Below are 22,077 nucleotides of genomic sequence, written 5' to 3'. Positions count from 1 at the left end.
ATTTATGTGTTTTCATGAGGAATTTGCCAGTTGACACGGTTGCTGTGTGTTTTGTGAAAAGGACTGTTTTGAAATGTCTTCTGACTGGGGCCACAGGAGAGTGAAGTGTGCTTACTATTTGCACATCCATAAAAGAGTGATATACAATGCAAACAAAAAAACAGACTTTGTTCAGGTTGGGAATAAGTGTTCTCGTTTGAAGGCTCTGTTTCAAAATGAAGAGGTTTCCAGTGACGACTTTAGTGTTCTTAATGTTTGACAGAATAACAACAATCTGAACAAGGTGAAACCTCCCATGATGCAGATGAAGCAGATTTTGCATCAATAGAGGAAGAATTAAATACCCTGTATCAGTCAACTACCTAGGTAGGTGTTAGTTCGGTTAAGAAACAGTGGCCAGTGAAGTCAAGTCATTAGTTCTATGCATCAAGAAAGTGCAGAGAAATTACAAGGCGTACAACTTTGCTTCCACCATTTGCCAATAGGTGGTGACAACGGTAAGCAGTGGTCGAAAGAAACAGATCGCAGATGTTAGGCAGTTAGCTTAGCTTATACCTCGGTCAACATAACCTCATTCAAACATTAGTCGATTTGTGTCTGCATCATAAAGTTGTTCTTGATTGAAAATGTCAGTTTACGAGCCTAATTCTCGTCATTTGCGGTAGCTGTAACTGTTTTATTTCAGTTTGAAGAAAACAGCGGCTGAGTCTCATCGATTGCTCTCAAGTACGTGTGGTAAGGATGCTATTAGTAAAAGAATGTGTCGTGGGCGGTTTCAACGGTTCAAGAATGGTTATTTTAACATTGTAGACCAGCATAGTGGTGGAAGAGAGAATGTTTTCGAAGATGCAGAATTGAAGACATTGCTGAGTGAGTACTCCTGTCAAACTCAAGAAGAATTGGCGTGATTAGTGGGAGTGAAACAGCAAACCGTTTCAAAACGTCTCAAGGCTATGGGCATGATTCAGAAAGAAGGAACTTTGGTCCCATGTGAGCTGAAACCAAGAGATGTTGAACGGCATTTGTGTGTTTGTGAACAGTTGCTTCAGACGCAAAAACAGGAGGGATTTCTGCATCGCATTGTGACTGGGGACGAAAAATGGGTCCATTAAGATAATCCTAAACGCAAAAAATCATGGGGACATCCCGGCCATGCTTTCACATCGACAGCCAAACTGAATATTAACGGCTCCAAGATCATGCTCTGCATTTGGTGGGACCAGCTCAGCGTCATGTACTATGAGGTGTTAAAACCAAGTGAAACAATCACAGGTGCTCACTATTAAACACAATTATTGTGTTTGAGCAGAGCATTAAAAGACAAACGGCCGCAATACAGCGAGAGGCGCGATAAAGTGATTTTGCAGCATGACAACGCTCGACCCCATGTTGCAAAAGAGGTCAAAATGTACTTGGAAACATTAAAATGGGAAGTTCTACCCCATCTGCCATATTCTCCAGACATTGTTCCCTCGGACTATCACCTGTTTATATCAATGGCGCATGGCCTGGCTGACCAACACTTCCGATCTTGTGAAGAAGTCACAAATTGGATCGATTTGTGGATCGCTTCAAAAGATGAACAATTTTTTCAACGGGGGATTCATACACTGCCCGAAAGATGGGAGCAAGTAGTGGCCAGCAGTGGAAAATATTTTGAATGGTACATGTGTAACCAATTTGTTTCATTAAAGCCGCAAATGATGGCGGAAGCAAAGTTGTACACCTTGTACTAAAGTTATGGATGAATACACTACAGCAAAACTGACCACACTCTTCAAAGTAGAAATTCCATCTTCAGAAGAAAATGAACCAAAGCACTCTTGCCGGGAATTTTTCACAAATATCAATTCAGCTGTTGAATATTGTGCATCTTACAGTGAAAATGTGCAAGTTTTAACTGTTGTTACAGAGACATTTTCAAAGAAAACAATTTTGAACCACATTCCATCAGTATCAAAGTACGTGGTAGACAAATCAAGAAATGTGAGGTCTGTAAAAGGAATCTTTGGAAGACCGGATCCCTATTATTGTCATCCTGTAGTAGCAGCTCAAGTTCAAATAGTGCAGCCATTTCATCTGGAAGATAAATGGGACTGTTCTCACCAGGGTGCCAACAAAAAAGACACTGTAACTGTAACAGTTGAAGGTCAAAAAATTGTGAAAGTGAAGAGGTACATGACTCGCATTATTAAAGAAACTTTTGCAATTTATAAGAGCAACTATACAACTTCACACATTGTAAGATCAAAATTCTATGCAGTACGACCTAAGTGAGTAGCGCCACACTCACCTAGATATGTTTATGTGTGTACTGCGTGAATTTTGAGCTTTATGTGGTAACTTTGAAGAACTTACTGGAGCATATGACATATGACACTTTGGTTGGGTGTGTGAAGTCATTAGTCTGTGACGTAAAGTGAGAGACTTGTTTGTTTCAAGAATGTGGTGATTGCCCGGGAAAGGGAGAAGTGCCTTTACCGACACTTGGCCTGGAAGACATAGCAGAAATTACATATGTGCCTGGGAGGAAAATAAACTAATTAAGAAAACTATTGCCATTGACATTTTCATTGGTGAACTTGGTAAATGGTCAGTAAAAGCAGTAACACACCAGCATCTGAAGAAATTGCAACAACACATTGCATAAGTGAAAGAGTGTGTACAGGCTGAAGAACTATGTTTAGTGCTTCACTGTGATTTTGCTGAGAACTAGTCTGTAATTTTCCCACAATAAGTACAAGGGTATCATTAGAGTAATGACCAGGTTTCAATTTTTACAGGAGTGACATATTTTCAAAACAAGACCACAAGTATTAAAGTTATACGTGATGACAGAGGACATGACTCAGCACATGCTTTGCTAGCAATGCGCAAAATACTTCAACTGCAAATATAGGCAAAGAAGATCATCATTATTTCTGATGGTGCTCCCACTCATTTTAAAAATTGTTACCAGCTGTTTGAATTGAGTAAGTCGCTTGTGCCAACTGACTGGGTATACAGTGCTGCTGGTCTCAGGAATGGGCCATGTGATGGTGTAGGAGACCTGCTGAAGCACCATCCTACAAAGCATAATCATTCCAGACCAAATACAGCTACGATTCAGAATGCTGAGGATTTTACAAGAGTTGTTAAATCTTACACATCTGCAGCCCTCATTCTTTTGCCCAAAGAGGAAATCGAAGTATTTCATGTGCAGAAAAAAGAAGAATGGTCCGTGCAAACTACCCCTGTGAAAGGAATTCAGAAGACACATTTTTGGACTCAAAGTGAAGAGCGAACTCATATTGCACACACTTTAAAGAACAAGAAAAAAGAAATTTCGTTTGTTCAACCAACACCTCAGAAGCAGCAGGATAACATTCATATTCACAACTTGAGAAGGGGGATGTTTGTGGCGTCTGTGTATAACTGTGACTGGTGGATAGCAGAGATTATAGATGCCAGTTATGAGTTAAATGAAATTTTAGTGAACTTTATGCTACTACATGGTCCAGCTGCTGTATATAGTTTTCCAGCTGAAAGACAGCAACAACGCCATCAGTGCTCACTTCCTGTTCACAATGTTTTGAAGATTGTAAGTGCTCCGGTTCCTATTGGTTCAACAGAAAGGAGTCACTCTATATCAAAGGAAGATACTGAAGCAGTGGAACACATTTTTAGTTCTTGAATGGCTAATTTCAGTACAAAACAGAGTGCACAGAAGTTGTATAAATTGAAACCTTTAAGGCTTTGGACCTTTCACATACATTTTGGGACCATTTAAAATGCTTGAAAAATGAGTTTCTTACTCATCTGTTAAAACTAAAATTATGTTAAATAAGGCTAGGTTCTGATTTTTACGAGCCTGTTATGTGATACATAAAATGGGTTTTATGTATGGCAAAAATTTCAGTTGTTTATAAAACCTGTTCAACATAAATGTGGAAGCTCTCCTTTTCAGGGAATGTAGAACTACATGGTACTAATCAACAGAAAAAAAATTAAAATTTCGTGGATTGGCATTTTTGGGAGAAAAAAAATTTTTTTTCCATAAATTATAAAAAAAGTTTAGAATACTGTAGTAAAAGAACATTGACTGATAAGTCCAGATGGGGGATTTCTTTGTAATCATAAAGCAATTATCTTTCAAATAAAAAAAAACAACAAAAATCTAGAACTGTTACAGATATACAGCATTTTAAAATTTTTTCCAAAATTCGCGTCTTTGAAATGGTATGCGCAGGGTCATCTTTGGAGGGCTGTATCTCGGAGCAGAAATTTTTTTTGGAGAAAACAAAAAAAATATGAGTTCCTTACTTAGTCCTTCATTTTAACATATGCTAAATTCAATAACATCTGAGACTATGATGGTAAAATGTTTTCCTGTCCTGCCTGAATTGATATTATACAGTTTTATTTTTTTAGCATGATAATTGAAACTTGCTGGCAGATTAAAACTGTATGCCGGAGCGAGACTCGAACTCGGGACTTTTGCCTTTCGCGGGCAAGTGCTCTCCCAACTGAGCTACCGAAGCAAGACTCACGCCCCGTCCTCACAGCTTTAATTCCTCCAATACCTCGCCTCCTACCTTCCAAACTTCGCAGAAGCTCTCCTGTGAACTTAGCAGAACTAGCACTCCTGCAAGAAAGTATATTGTGGAGACATGGCTTAGCCACAGCCTGGGGGATGTTTCTAGAATCATAATTGAAACTTTGTAAATACCCTTCGTAGACATGGGTGCCAGTACTGATACCTTAGCATACATAAATGATTTTAAATTTAAATCAAACAGTGGAAAATCCGGGATGTAATGTATCAATATTGTGAAAAGGAAAGTAGCTACTCACCATATGGCGGAGATGCTGAGTTGCAGATAGGCATAACAGAAAGACTGTCACAAAAATAGCTTTTGGCCAGTAAGGCCTTCCTGAAAATTAGACGACAAACATACACAGACACCCATGCAAATGCAACTCACACACACATGACGGCAGTCTCGGGCAACTGCGTCCACACTGTGAACAACAGCACCAGTGCCTGATGGGAGTGGTGACTGGGTGGGGGTAAGGAGGAGGCTGGGGCGGGGAGAGGGAGGGATATTAGGGTAGAGGGGCGGACAGTGACATGCTGTTGGGGAGCACACAGAGATGAAGTAGAAAGAGGGTGCGGCAGCTATGTGCAGTGGGGAAGTTAGACAGGGATCGGGGGGAGGGGGGGGGGGGGAGGGTAGAGGAAAAGGAGAGAAGTAAAAAGACTGGGTGTGGTGGAGGAATGAGGGCTGTTGTGGAGTGCTGGAATGGGAACAGAGAAGGGACTCAATGGAGAGGACAATGACTAACAAAGGTCGAGGCTAGGAGGGTTACTGAAACATGGGACATATTGCAGGGAAAGTTCCCATCTCCACATTTCAGAAAAGCTGATGTGGGAAAGGATCCATATGGCACGGGCTGTGAAGCAGTCATTGAAATGAAGGATGTCATTTTTGGCAGTGTGCTCAGCAACAGGGTAGTCCACTTGTTTCTTGGCCACAGTTTGTTGGTGACCATTGATGCAGACAGCTTGTTGTTGTCATGCCCACATAGAATGCAGCAAAGTGATTGCAGCTTAGTTTGTGGATCACATTACTGGTTTCGCAGGCAGCCCTGCCTTTGATGGGATAGGTGATGTTTCTGACCAGATTGGAGTAAGTGGTGGTGGGAGGATGTATGGGACAGGTCTTACATCCAGGTCTATTCCGAGGTATGAGCCATGACAGGGTTGCCACAAGTTCTGGAAACCAGGGAATTTCAAATATGTCAGGGAAATATGTGGAAAAATCTCGTTTCGTCTCAGTAGATGAAATGGTTTGTGTACGGAGATGTCATGCGTTGTCATTGGCTGGTTGCAGCTGAGTATGTGTGCCACTTTCCTACTCCCTCATTCTTACTGCTTCTCCCCTTCCTACGACTCTCCTCAGCTGCAGTCAGTGCTGCCACCATTTCTCGCTACTAGCCTAGCAGCTGCCGATGAGATGCAGGGAGACGGGAAAAAAGGTTGTATACGCCCCGGGAGATCTGGGAAAAACCCGGGAATTTTTTCATCCGGGAAAAACCCGGGAATTTTTTCATCCGGGAAAAACCTGGGAATTTTTTAGAATTCCAGGAATTTTTCATTGTTTTTTTTGTGGCGGTGTTCGTAGCGACAAACACTTGGCTGTAGAAATGGCTTACGAAGTCACCGCCACACTTTTAATAGCGGGCCGACCGGTCCGCTGGAACAGTGAACAGAAAGATGAAAGCCCAAACACTCAGATTAAATAAAAGTCGGTACTTATCTTTATTTATGAAGATACAGAAACACAGTAGTGAACTCTGCGTCTACAGAGATCTGTCTAGTTCGAGTCGGAGCGGCTAGGTCAGCGTCGGCTGACGACAAACAACAACTCTGCTGCGCTGAACACACAACTGACTAACAAGTACACAATTCGGTGGCGAGTATACAACTGAGCAGCGAATACAGAACTGTCCTAGCGCTCGCGACTCCAGCGCTTAAGAAGCCAGAAGCCAGTGGTGGCGCACGCAGACTTGCGGCGATTTGCTGTCTCGCTGGCGCTGCTTATGCGGACGGCGTCCGGACTTTGATGCTGCCAACCTTTTGGCAGCGGGCTCGGGTGGCATTACTGGCTAGGACATAACAGTTTTAGTTTCAGTTAAAGTCTTGTAATTTTGACAGGTAAGAATCGATACTCTAACAAAGGATATTACTGTATCCCGCTACTGCAGAATAATACTTCAACAATAAAACATAAACAAGAGAAAAAAACGAAAACAACTTAAATTGAAAAGGAAATGTGCCATATACGATGACGACACAAAGTGCTCATGCAAGTGTCTGCCAACAGCAAAATGAGTCAAAGGCTTTAGGAAGACTATGCAATGCTTCATAACAACAAATTGCCTCCGATGAGCGTGAAGTCACAACTGCTTACACTAGATTCGTTTTAGTCACGAGCGGGCTCGTGCGCATGCGCAGTTGAGTCGTGTTTGAGCTGTAGATTCTCCCGCTTCTGGCTACAGGAATGTGGCTGTTGGCTGTGCAAGCAGTCGCAGCAAGCAGCTAGATGCTACAGGAAAAGGGGGCACCAGATTCATATTCTTGAGGAAAAAAAACTTGTTTCACAAAGTGCCTAGCATCCAGCACACGTTTGTCTATCGATTATTCATATGGTTTTGAAACGCTTCCCTGTTGGTTTTTGAACACATTTTAAGTTGATTTCTGAATGAATTATAAGTTGATTCTTGAATTCGTGAAGTCTCTGTCAGAGAATCCTCATCGCATCTAGAAATAAACTTTCCGCAGACAAAAGGGGACGGGGCTATACGAGCTGAGCGGAGTAAAGCTGAACGGATGAATGCCAATCGCTGTCTGATTATTGGTTAATTGGGTTTGCGAATGATCAGCGTTATTATAATTACTAGCAAAATCTATAGATTCAGACTACCAGAATGGAAATAAACGACTGACAGGCATAACAGGCGAGAAAGATTACGTATTATCTTCTCGGTGTATCCAAGAAAATGAAATTTTGACAGAAAATTTTTGGTCAGATCACTATACTAGTAATGACCAGTTGTACAGTCCCCGACTAGCAGCCGCTTAAGTTCTATTTTGGAAGTAACACGGAAAACGTGTTGTATGAACATTTAATAGCACCTAACTGGAAAATAATCGCGGGATAACAAAACCTGTGATTCTGGCAGTGTTAGTGAAGTTAGTCGGTGAACAAATTTTGTCAATGGCAGGAATAGCTACAGAATTGGTGATGACAAGATTGTTTGTTAGAACGAGGAAGGAGAAGACAAGGGGACATCACATAAATTATGAAAGAATAAGACGATTCCAAATTTGTATAAAAGTTTCGTTATATTACTTTTCGATTTCATGCTTGAGAAACTGTGTATGAATGAAATGTGAAACTATTTTGTAACATAAAGCTTTTTGCTTGTAGTGGGCCTAATAGGCATTTGATTTGGTACTTAGTGAATTATATTCTGTGTTGTTATAAAATTGGACATTTGTGCCAAAACAGTCTTGTTTATTTGGTGTGTGTTACAAAATTGCTGCAATATTAGAAAGGCCTATTTTGTTTTATCTAGCAGACAGTGACAAAATAGACCTAATCAGATCGAGAAACCACACCAGTCTTGGGTATTATTTGTATTAACAGCTTTTTCAGTATTAATAACAACATTTCCATTTTTCATGTAGCAAAACGTTTGAGGAACTTTGATGAGGTAATAGGTTGTTTCACAGAAAGGAAAGCACGCCATGTAAAGCTGTAGCAAGATTAGAGAGAAAAAAAATACTAGGAGCTAAGGATTGAAGAAATGTGTAATTTCTTGTTTATCTCGTCTTTATTGGTTTTTATGTATCCTATATTTAATTTTTATGTATCCTATATTTAATTTTGTATCACACAAAACAGCTAATAGGCAATAAAGAGTGCAAATTTTCTGAAGAGTTCTTGTTCTCGCGATTACAAATAATCCCATCCGCTATTAATTGCGAGATTTTTTTAAAGACGGGCAGGCTGTCAAACCGGCCGACTGGGAGCAGGAAAGGCACCACAGGACATTTCAATTTCCAGTCCTGAATATACATTCCTGGAAATGGAAAAAAGAACACATTGACACCGGTGTGTCAGACCCACCATACTTGCTCCGGACACTGCGAGAGGGCTGTACAAGCAATGATCACACGCACGGCACAGCGGACACACCAGGAACCGCGGTGTTGGCTGTCGAATGCCGCTAGCTGCGCAGCATTTGTGCACCGCCGCCGTCAGTGTCAGCCAGTTTGCCGTGGCATACGGAGCTCCATCGCAGTCTTTAACACTGGTAGCATGCCGCGACAGTGTGGACGTGAACCGTATGTGCAGTTGACGGACTTTGAGCGAGGGCGTATAGTGGGCATGCGGGAGGCCAGGTGGACGTACCGCCGAATTGCTCAAAACGTGGGGCGTGAGGTCTCCACAGTACATCGATGTTGTCGCCAGTGGTCGGCGGAAGGTGCACGTGCCCGTCGACCTGGGACCAGACCGCAGCGACGCACGGATGCACGCCAAGACCGTAGGATCCTACGCAGTGCCATAGGGGACCGCACCGCCACTTCCCAGCAAATTAGGGATGCTGTTGCTCCTGGGGTATCGGCGAGGACCATTCGCAACCGTCTCCATGAAGCTGGGCTACGGTCCCGCACACCATTAGGCCGTCTTCCGCTCACGCCCCAACATCGTGCAGCCCGCCTCCAGTGGTGTCGCGACAGGCGTGAATGGAGGGACGAATGGAGACGTGTCGTCTTCAGCGATGAGAGTCGCTTCTGCCTTGGTGCCAATGATGGTCGTATGCGTGTTTGGCGCCGTGCAGGTGAGCGCCACAATCAGGACTGCATACGACCGAGGCACACAGGGCCAACACCCGGCATCATGGTGTGGGGAGCGATCTCCTACACTGGCCGTACACCACTGGTGATCGTCGAGGGGACACTGAATAGTGCACGGTACATCCAAACCGTCATCGAACCCATCGTTCTACCATTCCTAGACCGGCAAGGGAACTTGCTGTTCCAACAGGACAATGCACGTCCGCATGTATCCCGTGCCACCCAACGTGCTCTAGAAGGTGTAAGTCAACTACCCTGGCCAGCAAGATCTCCGGATCTGTCCCCCATTGAGCATGTTTGGGACTGGATGAAGCGTCGTCTCACGCGGTCTGCACGTCCAGCACGAACGCTGGTCCAACTGAGGCGCCAGGTGGAAATGGCATGGCAAGCCGTTCCACAGGACTACATCCAGCATCTCTATGATTGTCTCCATGGGAGAATAGCAGCCTGCATTGCTGCGAAAGGTGGATATACACTGTACTAGTGCCGACATTGTGCATGCTCTGTTGCCTGTGTCTATGTGCCTGTGGTTCTGTCAGTGTGATCATGTGATGTATCTCACCCCAGGAATGTGTCAATAAAGTTTCCCCTTCCTGGGACAATGAATTCACGGTGTTCTTATTTCAATTTCCAGGAGTGTATTTTGATGGCATCCATTACCAAATATCCACGTTTCAATTACACACATCGAAATACAGTGACGTGCGGTAGAAGAATGCTTTATGAAGAGACGTGGCACTGCACTTCGGCACACTTAAGACCAAATAATATGTCTTAACATTTCCTCAAACACGTGTTTCTTTATGTTTCAGACTTTTCAGAAAGATATGCACTACAAGATGAACATATTTTTGAAAATTCGATTTTTTTAGTATTGACCCGGTTTGCAAATGTCGTAGATCTGGGGCTGATGCGCAGAGCAGTCTGAGTTACAGTGGGTAGTCTCCACGTGACCCGTGTTTACATTTAGTGATTTTGCTGTTTCCCCCTTGTTTACTCTCACGTCAAATGAAAACAAAATGGATGTCTGTGGCTGGCAGCTATCAAGTGAATTAAAATGCATTCACATAATTACGGAAGGCGAAAATATGTCATTAGTTTCAGATTCTATTTTATTTCCTCTTTTCTGACAGTCAAGCATTACTCGCCTTGCGGAACAATGAAGTTATTTTTGTCTGTTTGCTAAAGAAATTTGACTTTTATGAACTTTTTCTGCTGAGGCAGTCAATGTATTTTAAACGAAATGTTTAATTCCACATTACTGGCTAGTTTCAACTGTTCGCTGCATTTCAAATGCATGTTTTCATCTTCTAGCACATATGGCATTTTGCCATAATAAAGAACCAAACATGATATAATACAGTACTGGTGCTCCAAGAAAATTTACATCCCAAAAACCACACTGAAAAGCTTAATATCAAGTCGAGGTCTACTTCATTGGGAATCTGGACATACGAATGTGCATTTTGAGTATGCACTTTAAATGTGCACATTTTAGTATGGTTCACGAAATTCTGATGCTCTTGGAGTATCCTCTGATGTCTTGTTTCTTTTATGACATAATGTATGATCTTTTAATATTTTACACGTACGTACATACTGGCTTCCTAATTCATGATAGCTGTGTAAGTGCGGTGTTGCCTGTTATGTGCGCTCTCTGGCAACTGCTGAAACGAACCTATTTCTAACAGGTCGCAGGAAAATAGTGCGAATGGTTGTTTGAAAAGCGTCACTTACAAAGTAAATATCATTTGACTTAAGTTGAACTATGTGCGAGAATGTACCATGAATTTATTAAATCACAGTGTGTTTGACTCTCATTTAAAAATCAGCTCTGTGATGACGAGCCATTTAGAAGAATTTCGAACCCTGAAGATCAGACATTTATGTCATTATTAAAAATTTTACTGGCACATTTGTGTGATATATCTCAAGTGTAACGCGCAAAACTTTCCCTGTTTGTGTGTTCGTACTACTCAACAGTGATGTTGCTGTTGGTTGACTACATCACGTGTCCTATGCTCTCAATATCCGCTGCCATCGGCTGACGAGATCACGTGACATGACCTATGACTGGCTTACAAACGTGCATCGCAATCTCGATTTCAATGATTAGAAAAGTAACAGGCAATGTTTGGTGCAATTCCAATGTATACTTTCGTAATACGAAAATACGCAGCGTACAAGTTGCTGCACATCAGAGATATTACCAAAACATGTCTTTTTCCCTGAGTTTCGTTTTCTAAAGTGCCGGGAAATTCTACGCCCGTGTATAAAACCATAACCATTCAAAGGATTGATAGGGTAAATATACTGTCACTTAACATGGAAAACGTGTGTTTTCACCCGGGAGTAAGTGTATTAACCAGGAAATCCGGGAATTTTTTTTCCTTGTCCGCATATACACCCTGGAAAAGTGGTTTGTTTGGATCTGATTGTCAGAGTTTGTTGACACAGCAGCCAGAGATGGTGGTCATGCAGGCATGAGTTGTGTCTGAGGGACTGTGTGAATGTGTGTATGCTCTTGTCTTCTGACAAAGGTTATGGCAGAAAATTTAGTTGTCAGAGTGTGATTGTCTTTTCTGTGTGCCTCTTTGCAAGTCAGCAATCAACTTTAAAGTGAGTTGCTTCCTATTTTCATTGGTATTGATTCTCAGAGTATTTGTGCAGGTTATCATTGCGTGATTTGATCAATGTGATCCCATTTCATCAACATGGTGTTGTGACACATAAATAGCAGGCCACACTGGTGAACTTCCATGACAGGCCTAAACCGCTTGCCATATCTATGGGTACCTGTAATGGATAAGGCCTGCTGATCTGAAGCCCGTCATTTCCCACTAATGTGCAAGCCCTAACCATCGGATGTAGTCTCACCAATCTGCCTGCAGTCCAGGTCTGTTTGTGTGTGGCATAAGGTGGCAGATTTTCATGGTTTATCCAAGGACCCAGGACTGCAGTGTTCCTTGGCAGGCAAGAGGTCATGGATAATGGATTTCAGGAATTGCGACTGTCTCAACGCTAGTACATGCAAGTGGTTCGTTTTATAGATATTTTATTTATTCTATCATTTTATAGATATTTTATTTATTCTAGTACACTTTGGCACTTAGAAAATAATTTATATATTAGAAAGTATGGACGATAAGAAGAAGAAAATTATGGCAGTCACTGGCAGCTTGTACGCTATGTACTCATATATTTCTCGAGAGAAAAATCACTAAATACCTGTAAAATAATAGCTATAACACAGTGACTAATAACTGACAATAAGAACATAGTAGTACCAACATTTTATTGGTGGTCACCTGTAGTGTTGGTTTACACAACTCTTCCCTGCCTTATACACTTCTTTCAAGAGGCCTACTTTTTTTCTGAGGTTATTTCTCAACTCAGTGAAGGTATTTTAAATTTGTCTTGTGACTCCAAGGAAATGCATATTTTTGTCACTTTCTGTCACAAATGTGTTTTGTTTTATTGAAGTAAAATAACAACAGTGATCTTAATGAAACACATATACCATTTGCCTTGTTTTCTCCATCTAAAAACAGTTCATTACAAAAGATGTTTATGTTAGTATTTAAGATTTTTGCTCACATGAGGGAGAAATCTACCATGGGCTTCAGCCTTTTCAGCATCTTTTCCCTTCCGTGTTGCATGTCTATCCTGTTGCTATCCTTTCTCTCCTCCCTTGGGGAACATGTCTGAGGTGTTTTTGGGAAAGTTCCACACTATCCGTAACTTACATAAGAACAATCCCACCACTGTTTTTCATTCCTTTTTTCTTTCTTCATTCACCTTCTGTCCTCCATTTCAGCATTTGAGGCTCCTCTTTTTTCTTCTTCCTCCTTGTGTGCTCCTGAAGGCCGGCCCATGCTTCTGACGCATAACAGGTGACTGGGTAATGCATAATTCCCAGCCTCGGATCTACAGGTAGGGTTTGCACGTACCCCCTGGTACAGGCCAGGCCCGGGGAGGGGTGATTGCCTGAGCTGCTATGTTCCCAGATTGCCGACTGGTCCCTCTGTCAAGTGTCTGAGTGGTGTGAACAATCACATCAGAGGCGCTGACAATCATTGGGGTTGGTTTTCTTGTAATGAGCCAATCATCTTCACAATTAACATCTACAAAACGTATATGGAATGAGCCTAACGATTCAAAGACCCTCCCAGCTGCACCACAGTTGCTCACGGTTTCACGTACTGAAGATGGTCAGTCCTTTGCAACGGTAAATCCGTTTATTATTCAGAAAGATCTTGATACAATTGCCAGCCCTGTGAAATCCTGCTCTCCTTTACAGAATGGCACTTTGCTTTTGGGGACTACTTCTGATTCCCAAGTACAACAACTGCTTGCCACTTTGCTTCTCCACGGCTATCCTGTTCGTGTCAAGGCCCATAGAACTCTCTGTGGTGTTGTTTACACTAGGCTGCTCGACAGTCTGACCGAGACTGAAATCCAAACACACCTCTCTGATCAGGGTGTCATTGCCATCCATTGGGTGACGAAAAAGGAGACGCCTCCTTAGTGCCCACACGCACTCTTTTTCTCACCTTTGCTATTGTGGTGCTTTCATCCAAAATCAAAGCAGGCTGTGAGGTTCTCATAGTCCTGCCATACATTCCAAACCCAATGCGCTGCTACCATTGTCATCATTTCAACCACACTCGAATGCCTTGTCAACACCCGGCCAAATGTGTAACCTGTGATTGGGATGCTCATGAGGGCAATTGTTCGCCTCCTCCTCCCTGCTGTATCAACTGCAGTGGTCACCAAGTCGCCACCTCTCGAGATTTTCCCATGTATCTTGATGAGCAGACGCCCAGGAGATCCAGGTAAAGGAAAAAGTTCCTTACCTGGTCACTCACAAGTTACTGGCTAGTCACAAACCCTCTTTTCTTCCGTCTGGCACTTACAATACTGTTCTTGATACATCTCACTCCATGAAGGACATGGCCATGCAGACATGTGACCTCAAATTCAGCTCTGAAAGTAACCCAATGTCATGGTAGCATTGCAGACCCTTCGTCCAACTGTGCAGCAAGCTATCACTCTCTCGCCTCATGCGCAACATCACCAGGTACAGAACCAGGAGGGCAAAATGACAAAAGGACTACTTCCGTGAAGACTTCATACGTCCCTCCAGCCAACCAACACTTGAGTCTTCCTCTGCTAACTGGAAATGCTTGAAGAAGTCCAACAAAGGCAAATGGTCTTCTCCTTTGCCAACCTGAATATCCTCTTCAATGGTGTTGCCATGTGATACCTTTGCCCGGCTGGCCTCCTTGTCACCGGTGCACATCACCAACTCTTTTTGTGCATTAGACTCCGTAGGCCAACAACAGAAGAAAGCCAATGCTTCTGTGGACCTCATGGGGCAGGATCCTCCTGCCTCTGTGCCCTGTAGCAGCGAGTCTTCACAGGCTGGCACTCGGCAGCCGCCAAGCTGACACCCCTTCATTTTTTCCTCATCTTGACTCTCCTTGAATGGAACGTTCACCTTTTCCTTCCTCACTTGACCTTTTCCCTTTGTACCAGTTACTTCCCTCCGCCACAAGGGCCAACTTCCTCCAGCTTATTGGGCAGCTACCTCACCCATTCCTGCTGCTCGGTGACTTTAATGCACACCATCCCATTTGGCGCTCTCCCAGAACTTGTCTGAGAGGTGCCCTCTTGGCTGGTCTTCTTAAGCAACTCAACCTCTTCTGCCTTAGCACTGGAGCACCCACTTTCCTTTCCGACTCCTTGCACACCTGTTCCCATTTGAACCTATCCTTCTGCACTGCACATCTTGCCCATCATCTCGAGTGGTCTGGCACCTACTCGAGTGACCATTTCCCGTGAGCTCTCTGTTTGCTGACTCCTACCCCACCTCCGTGCACACTGACAACCTTCGATGAACATGATTCCCCCAGTTGCGATGACCAGGTGGAATATCTTACAAATGTTATCCGTACCATCACAGAACGTTCCATTCCTCACATTTCCTCTTTACCACTCCATGTCCTGGTCCCTTGGTGGACTGAGGCATGCCACGACGCAATTCGCTCACAGAGATGTGCTCTCCGGGTTTTTAACCATCATCCTATGATGATATTCACTATAAATAGATGCATGCATAGTGTTGTCACATTCTTCAGGATAACAAAACAGCTAGCTGGATTTCATTCACTAGTTCTTTCAACAGTTCCATCCCCTCTTCCGTCTTGTGGGCTAATGCCTGAACGCTCTCTGGGACCAAGATCCATTCCCCAATTTCTGGCCTGACAGTAGCAGACGATGTTACCGTGGGCCCTATTGCTATCTCCAACACCTTGTGCCACCATTTTGCAGAAATTTTGAGCTCCTCCCACTATCACCCGCCTTCCTCCACTGAAAACGAGTGGAGGAGGCTCGGGTGATACCCTTCTCTTGTCAGAATCGTTAGTGTTACAATGCTGCCTTTGCTATGAGGGAGCCAGATCATGCTCTCACTTCATCCTGATCCTCTGCCACAGAGCCAGATGCTGTTCACATTCAGGTGTTGCAGCAACTTTCTCTCGTGGGCCAGCAGTTTCTCCTTCACAATAAAGGATGGGAGCCAAAAACAGTTGCAGGATAGAATTTTTTTATTAAAATTCTTGACCAAGGTTTCGGTACATATAAACATACCTTCATCAGAAGTACATTTCCTGAATAGAAAGACACATTCATTAGAAAAGCCATATCAACGAAAGTGAGAAACAGAAGCTTCAATAACGGTGAAATTGCTAAAGTAATACAGGCACACAATCTTTAGTACTTACTAAAATTACATCATGCACTGGAGAATAATGAAACAATTATGCCAAAAGGCGTCGTCAGTAATTAAAATATCATCTCCATTTGTACGACATGTGTAATGGGTACAGGATCAAAGCGAACAGTTTAACAATGTTACTTCACCTATGAACTGTTGAGACACGAGTGTGAAGGCACTAAGGTAGATTGTTTCGCCGAGAGAGGGCACTTGCATGTGCCAGACTCGCGCATATTACATTCCATAAATACATACATAAGCGCATTAAATTATTAAAGGTTGTGTTAATTCAAACTTTGTCTTAATAAATAAAGCGTATCACGCCAATTAAAGACATTTATGTAAACTAGAAATATAGAACCAAATTTACCTGTGTCCTAGTGTCAAACGGATAAAGCTTGCGCTTGGAACATCTAACGAGAGAGGGCACTACTGTAATGCGCGAGAGTCTCGCGTAACGTAGGCAGTGAAATCATACTAGCGAAACAACCAAAATGTTATAATAAAACGAAACCATCTGTCTGTATGAATAAAACATAGTAGTCATTTAACCACACATACACATTGAAATTCATAATTAACAAACATCACATTATGTAGATCCCAACAAGATAGGAAAAGCGCATTTCACCGGCATCAACAAGCAAGAAAATAACTCCTAGTCAGCCACACTATATTACATTAAGGCAATGAGGGGTTTGAAACTGTCTAAAAAATTTTTGTTTCGAAGCTGCACCTGTTCATTAAGAACAAAACCATCTTTTAGAGACAGATGCTTTCTCCTTCATACGTTTAACCGCATCTGGGCAGAGGGCATGTTTTCCAGATGCTGGTGTGAAGCTACTGTCATAGACATACCTAAGCCTGGTGAGGACAAACATCTTCCTTCTAGCTACCACCCCATCTCTCACGAGCTGTGTTTGCGATTGAGGAGCATATGGTTCAGCCCGGTTGGTATGGTGGCTTGAGTCTTGCAATTTACTGACCACTGCACAGTGTAGATTTTGAGTGCACCGTTCTGCAGTTGATCACCTTGTTACTTTGTTGACCCATGTCATGAATTTTTTTCTGTGGAAATCCCAGACCAGGCCTTGTTTTTCGTTTTGGAGAAAGCCTACAACACTTGCTGGAAGACTGGTATCCTCCATACTCCCTACACATGGGATTTTGTGGCCACCTGCCCCGTTTCGTAGAGGAATTTTTAAAAGAGTTTTCAAGGTTTTCTCCCTTGTCAGACACCTTTATCCAGGAAAACAGTGTGCCTCAAGGTTCCGTCCTGAGTGTCGTCCTCTTTGCTATCGCTATTAACCCTATAATGGCCTGTCTCTCACCCGTCATCTCCGGCTGCCTTTTTGTTGAAGATTTTGTCATCTATTGCATTTCTTCACAGACCTGTCTCATTGAGTGTCATCTCCAGCGATGTCTCAATCATCTTTACTCATGGAGCATCGACAATGGCTTTTGTTTTTCCACTGACAAAACCGTTTGTATGAATTTCTGGCAGCGCAATTGGTTTCTCCCACCACTTTACATCTTGGGCTTGTTTGCTCTTCCATTCATTGAAAGTACAGAATTCTTCGGGCTCTTGCTCGATGGGAAACTCTCTTGGTCTTGCCTGTCCATTTGAAACTATACTATGGGTGCTTTGTTTATGCATCTGCATGTCTGTCTCTCTTACGCCGTCTCAATACTATCTACCATCGTGGCACCCGTTTGGCCAATGGCGCCTTTTACAGTAGCCCAGTTTAGAGTCTGTACGCAGGAGTTGTCTTTCTCCCCAGCAGATATGTATGCCGTTTGTCTGCCATGTGTGGCCACTTACCCTGTACCTCCTCCTTTGATGACTCCTTCGATTGCCAATGTGGGGCACATCCCTCTTCTCTATTTCCTCCTGCAGTTCGCTTTCAGCTCGTGCTCCAGCCGATTAACTTCGCTCCCTGCAACTTTCCCGGTGGGTGTGAACCCTTGCCGGCCGCGGTGGTCTAGAGGTTCTAGGTGCGCAGTCCAGAACCGCGCGACTGCTACGGTCGCAGGTTGGAATCCTGCCTCGGGCATGGATGTGTGTGATGTCATTAGGTTAGTTAGGTTTAAGTAGTTCTAAGTTCTAGGGGACTGATGACCACAGATTTTAAGTCCCATAGTGCTCAGAGCCATTTGAACCATTTTTTTGTGAACCCTTCACCATCTTGGCTTCTCGTGGCAGCCCATGTTCACCTTGGCCTTCATTCGCTTCCTAAGGACACTACACCAGTATCACTCTATCAACTTCAGTTTCATGATCTTCACATAGAACTTTGTGATAGTATGTTTGTGTACACTGATGGCCCTCAGACTGACTGTGGTGTTAGGTGTGCCTTCTTTATTGGCACCGACATTTTTCGGTCTCGGCTTCCGACACAATGCTCAGTATTTACAGCAGAGCTCCTCGCCCCGTATGAGGCTGTGGAGTACACACGGTGACACAGTGTTTTCAGTTGTGTCATCTGTGGAGCAGAGAGGCTTTGAACGGCGACGTTCGAAGCCTCTCTGCTCTGTACACCGTCCATCCCTTAGTGCAACGGGTCCAAGAAAGCTTTCAATTTCTCATTCTTGATGGAGCCACTGTTATGTTTATGTAGATTCCCGGTTGTGTTGGTCTGACAGGAAACGAGGTTGCTGTCAAGGCTGCAGTCCTTGTACTTCCGCCCACTAGTTCTTACATTCCCTCTGATGATCTCTGCATGCCGTCTGTCAGGAGGTGGTGTCGCTTTGGCATTGCCACAGGTCCTCCCCTCATGGGAATAAGCTCCGGGTTAAGCCTCTCCCAGTGGCTTGGATTACTTCCTCTCAGCCGTCCCACTGCGAGGAGGTCATTTTAACTAGGGTGCGTATTGGGCACTACCATTTTTGCCATCGCCTTTTGTTAAGTGGTGCTCCCCCACCACTTTCTGCACATTGTGCCCAACCTATAACTGTCCACCATTTCTGGAAGGAATGCCCATTTTTCAACTGTTTATGTTCCTGCTTGCATTTGCAGTCTGAGTTATCGGCCGTTTTAGCGAACAACGCGTGGGCTGTCGATTGTGCCCTGAATGAGGTAAGGGGTTGGGGTGAGAGGTTGTGTAGGGGTTGACGAGTATATTGTGTAGGTTTGGTAGATGGTGGGACTGTGGGAGGGGTAGAAAGTATAGTGGGCAGGACATTCCTCATTTCAGGGCACAACGAGAGGTAGTCGAAATCCTGGCAGAGAATGTAATTCAGTTGCTCCAGTCCTGGGTAGTACTGAGTTACGAGGGGAATGCTCCTCTGTGGCTGGACATTGGGACTGTGTGATGTTTCTGTGTTCCCTGACTTGAATTTCCAATCATTTCTTTTTCCAGGTCATTCAGGAATGTTCGATGATGCGGGTCCACTGTGTCTTTCCCGAGTGCAAGAAGTAATGTATCTACACTGATATTAATGTAACAAGACACCAAATACTGAGTTGTGCAGGTGACTGGTATGTGGTCATGCTCGTGATTAGTATTAATTCTTTGCTTTATTATCCATATGTATTCTGTGATGCTGAATGAGGCTTCCTTGCAGTAATGAATTCTTTGTTCCAGGTTCTGATTGGACTGTCCAGATTCCATTAAGAATTCCAGAACATTTTAGACTTCCTAGAACATTATGAAGATTAGAAACAGTCACTTCCACTGGAATCACATCCACCACCACTTAAGCAGATACTTATAAATATTGTCAGCAAGCTTTAAGAAACCACCCTTGTTTTCAGTAGTTATAATAATAATTTAAAACACAGACACATTCAGCAGTCAGTGACGAATATGTATGTTGCAAGAAGTATAGAGCACTTCTGTTTTCAACAATTTGTGACAGCTTACCCGGTATGCATATTTATCTTTGGTAATCTCTTACTATCTTCATTACCTTTGTGTAATTCTTTTACTTGTAATCCCTTTGTTGTTTGAACAAGGAATTTTAATTTTGGTTATAGATATTAAGATTCATTGCGTTCCAGTTCTGTGTTATTAGCTTGCCACAGTTTGTGGCATAAATGAGTAGGACATTCTTATAGTGTTTCAATATTGTTCATAAATTATTATTGCAATTACATATGTGTATCTGAAAGATATGAATTGTTAATTTATTGAACAGTTCTGTGATATGTTTCATTAGCCCTTTTGTAATATGCTTTATTATGTAGTGAAGGCACTGTAGCCATTCAGATAATGTTATGCCAACTACTGTCAAAGTGACATTGTTATTCTGTACAGAAGACATTTCTGTTCTAGTATAATTCCATTTTTGGATCATAGAAGCCTGTTGTAGTTGACAGCTGATTGGCAAAATATTTGAATATTGACAGCCTCTGCCATGTTGCCCAAGATGGCCTACATAGGAACTTAAGCTATATTACTGAGTAATTCAGTGCCACTGTAAAAATTACAAAATATTGTGATGTTGGAACATAGAGGGTATGTTGTGATAAGTCTTTCAAATCTCTAATATTGATCTCCTTTTTAAAGAAAGTTATCTTAATAAAATAGGTTCAGTTATTTCTTGTATAATCTACTGAAGACAGGATTTCTTCTATTCGTGCCATGTGAGTATTTTGATGTTATTTTCATAAAGGATTTGTTTTAAGGTTCTTAATGTTAAAATAAACATTCAAATAATATTGTCACACAATTTTCAGAGTTACTTGGTTACTGTTTTGTTCTGTGTAACATTTAATGCAGCTATGTAAATTCCTCGTAAATGATAAAAAAAAGGACTGTTTCTAATATTGGACACACAACTGTTTGTGTGTACCCACAAGGAACTACTTAAAAAGTTATTCTGAAAATGTACAAATCGCATTACACATCATCCATCTTTAACAAAACATTTTGATAAACTATTTTATCAGAGTCTAAGTAATGTGATATTTATGTATTACATATATATAAATCTGTGAGTATATTTTTGTAGAGACTGTATGCAATTTAACAAAGAGAAGTATAAATCAAGCAGTTCTGCTTTTAAAGCTGTGCTTTGAAGTATTTATTTGACTACTACTCATTACCTATGACCTTATTTATTGGTATGTATAATTGGCATACTGTTGGGCCAGGTGGTCTAGGAGTAAAGTATGTGCCTAGAAACCAAGAAGTCGCAGGATCAAATCGTGGTCAGTTTCAACTTAGTGATGTGAGGAGTCACCAGAAGCTACATTTGATAATAATAATTAATTATTGTCAGCATACTTTACTTCGCATCACCTCTAATTCAAAAGATTAGTCATGCAAATATAAGAAAATTGGTTTACAAAACATTAACAGTTTTTAACAAAAACATCTGACATAAAAATGTCTAGCATTATTTGAAAATTGCTGAATTTGCTAAGGAATAAAACTGAGTTATAATGAGAAATATTTTAGTTTTAAAAATGAAGTCACTTTGTAATATTTCAGTCCATTTACTCTGCTGGATAGTTTCGCTAAATGAGAGACAGTCTTGCCTACACAGTGATGGTTTCATCACTGGTTCATTGTACAGGCCACCATGTTGTTAAGATTTGTGTCATCCATCCTATTCACAGATTAAGCTACCTTTGTGAAGGCCAGTAACATCAACCTTAACAACACCCACTTGTGGGCTGCGGAGCTCCCTGCAGCATGACGACAGCTAACCATTATGTGTGGTTTAGCCTCAGTGTGGAGGCGGGAATTACAGGCGACTGCTTAATAGGACCAACCATCCTTACACAGCACTTCATGGGTTGGGCATATCTGCACTTCCTGCGGGTGACGCTGCCTCTTGTGCTGGAAGATTTGCCTGTGTTGGTACAAAAAATAATGTGGCTACTACATGATGGTGCTGCAGCTCATTGCTCTCTTGAATGTGGAGCTAAAACACTTGTAGTGACAGA

At 42.5% G+C, this 22,077-nt stretch overlaps 1 protein-coding gene across 2 annotated transcripts in view; it reads left to right on the top strand.

Annotated features, from left to right (window-relative positions):
* LOC124788198 (F-box/LRR-repeat protein 4) overlaps window positions 1-21,161 on the top strand; it is a 166,034-nt gene extending 144,873 nt beyond the window's left edge. For both annotated transcript variants that reach the window (XM_047255378.1, XM_047255379.1), the window contains exons 13-14: window positions 19,544-19,662; window positions 19,769-21,161. The gene's annotated coding sequence lies outside the window, so the exon portion shown is untranslated. The remainder of the gene's footprint in view (window positions 1-19,543; window positions 19,663-19,768) is intronic.
* The last annotated feature ends 916 nt before the right edge of the window (window positions 21,162-22,077 follow it).

Source organism: Schistocerca piceifrons, chromosome 3 (genome assembly GCF_021461385.2).
Source record: "Schistocerca piceifrons isolate TAMUIC-IGC-003096 chromosome 3, iqSchPice1.1, whole genome shotgun sequence".
Lineage (NCBI taxonomy): Eukaryota > Metazoa > Arthropoda > Insecta > Orthoptera > Acrididae > Schistocerca > Schistocerca piceifrons.
The sequence above is the reverse complement of the archived record's forward strand: the minus strand, read 5'-3'. Positions and strand labels throughout refer to the sequence as shown.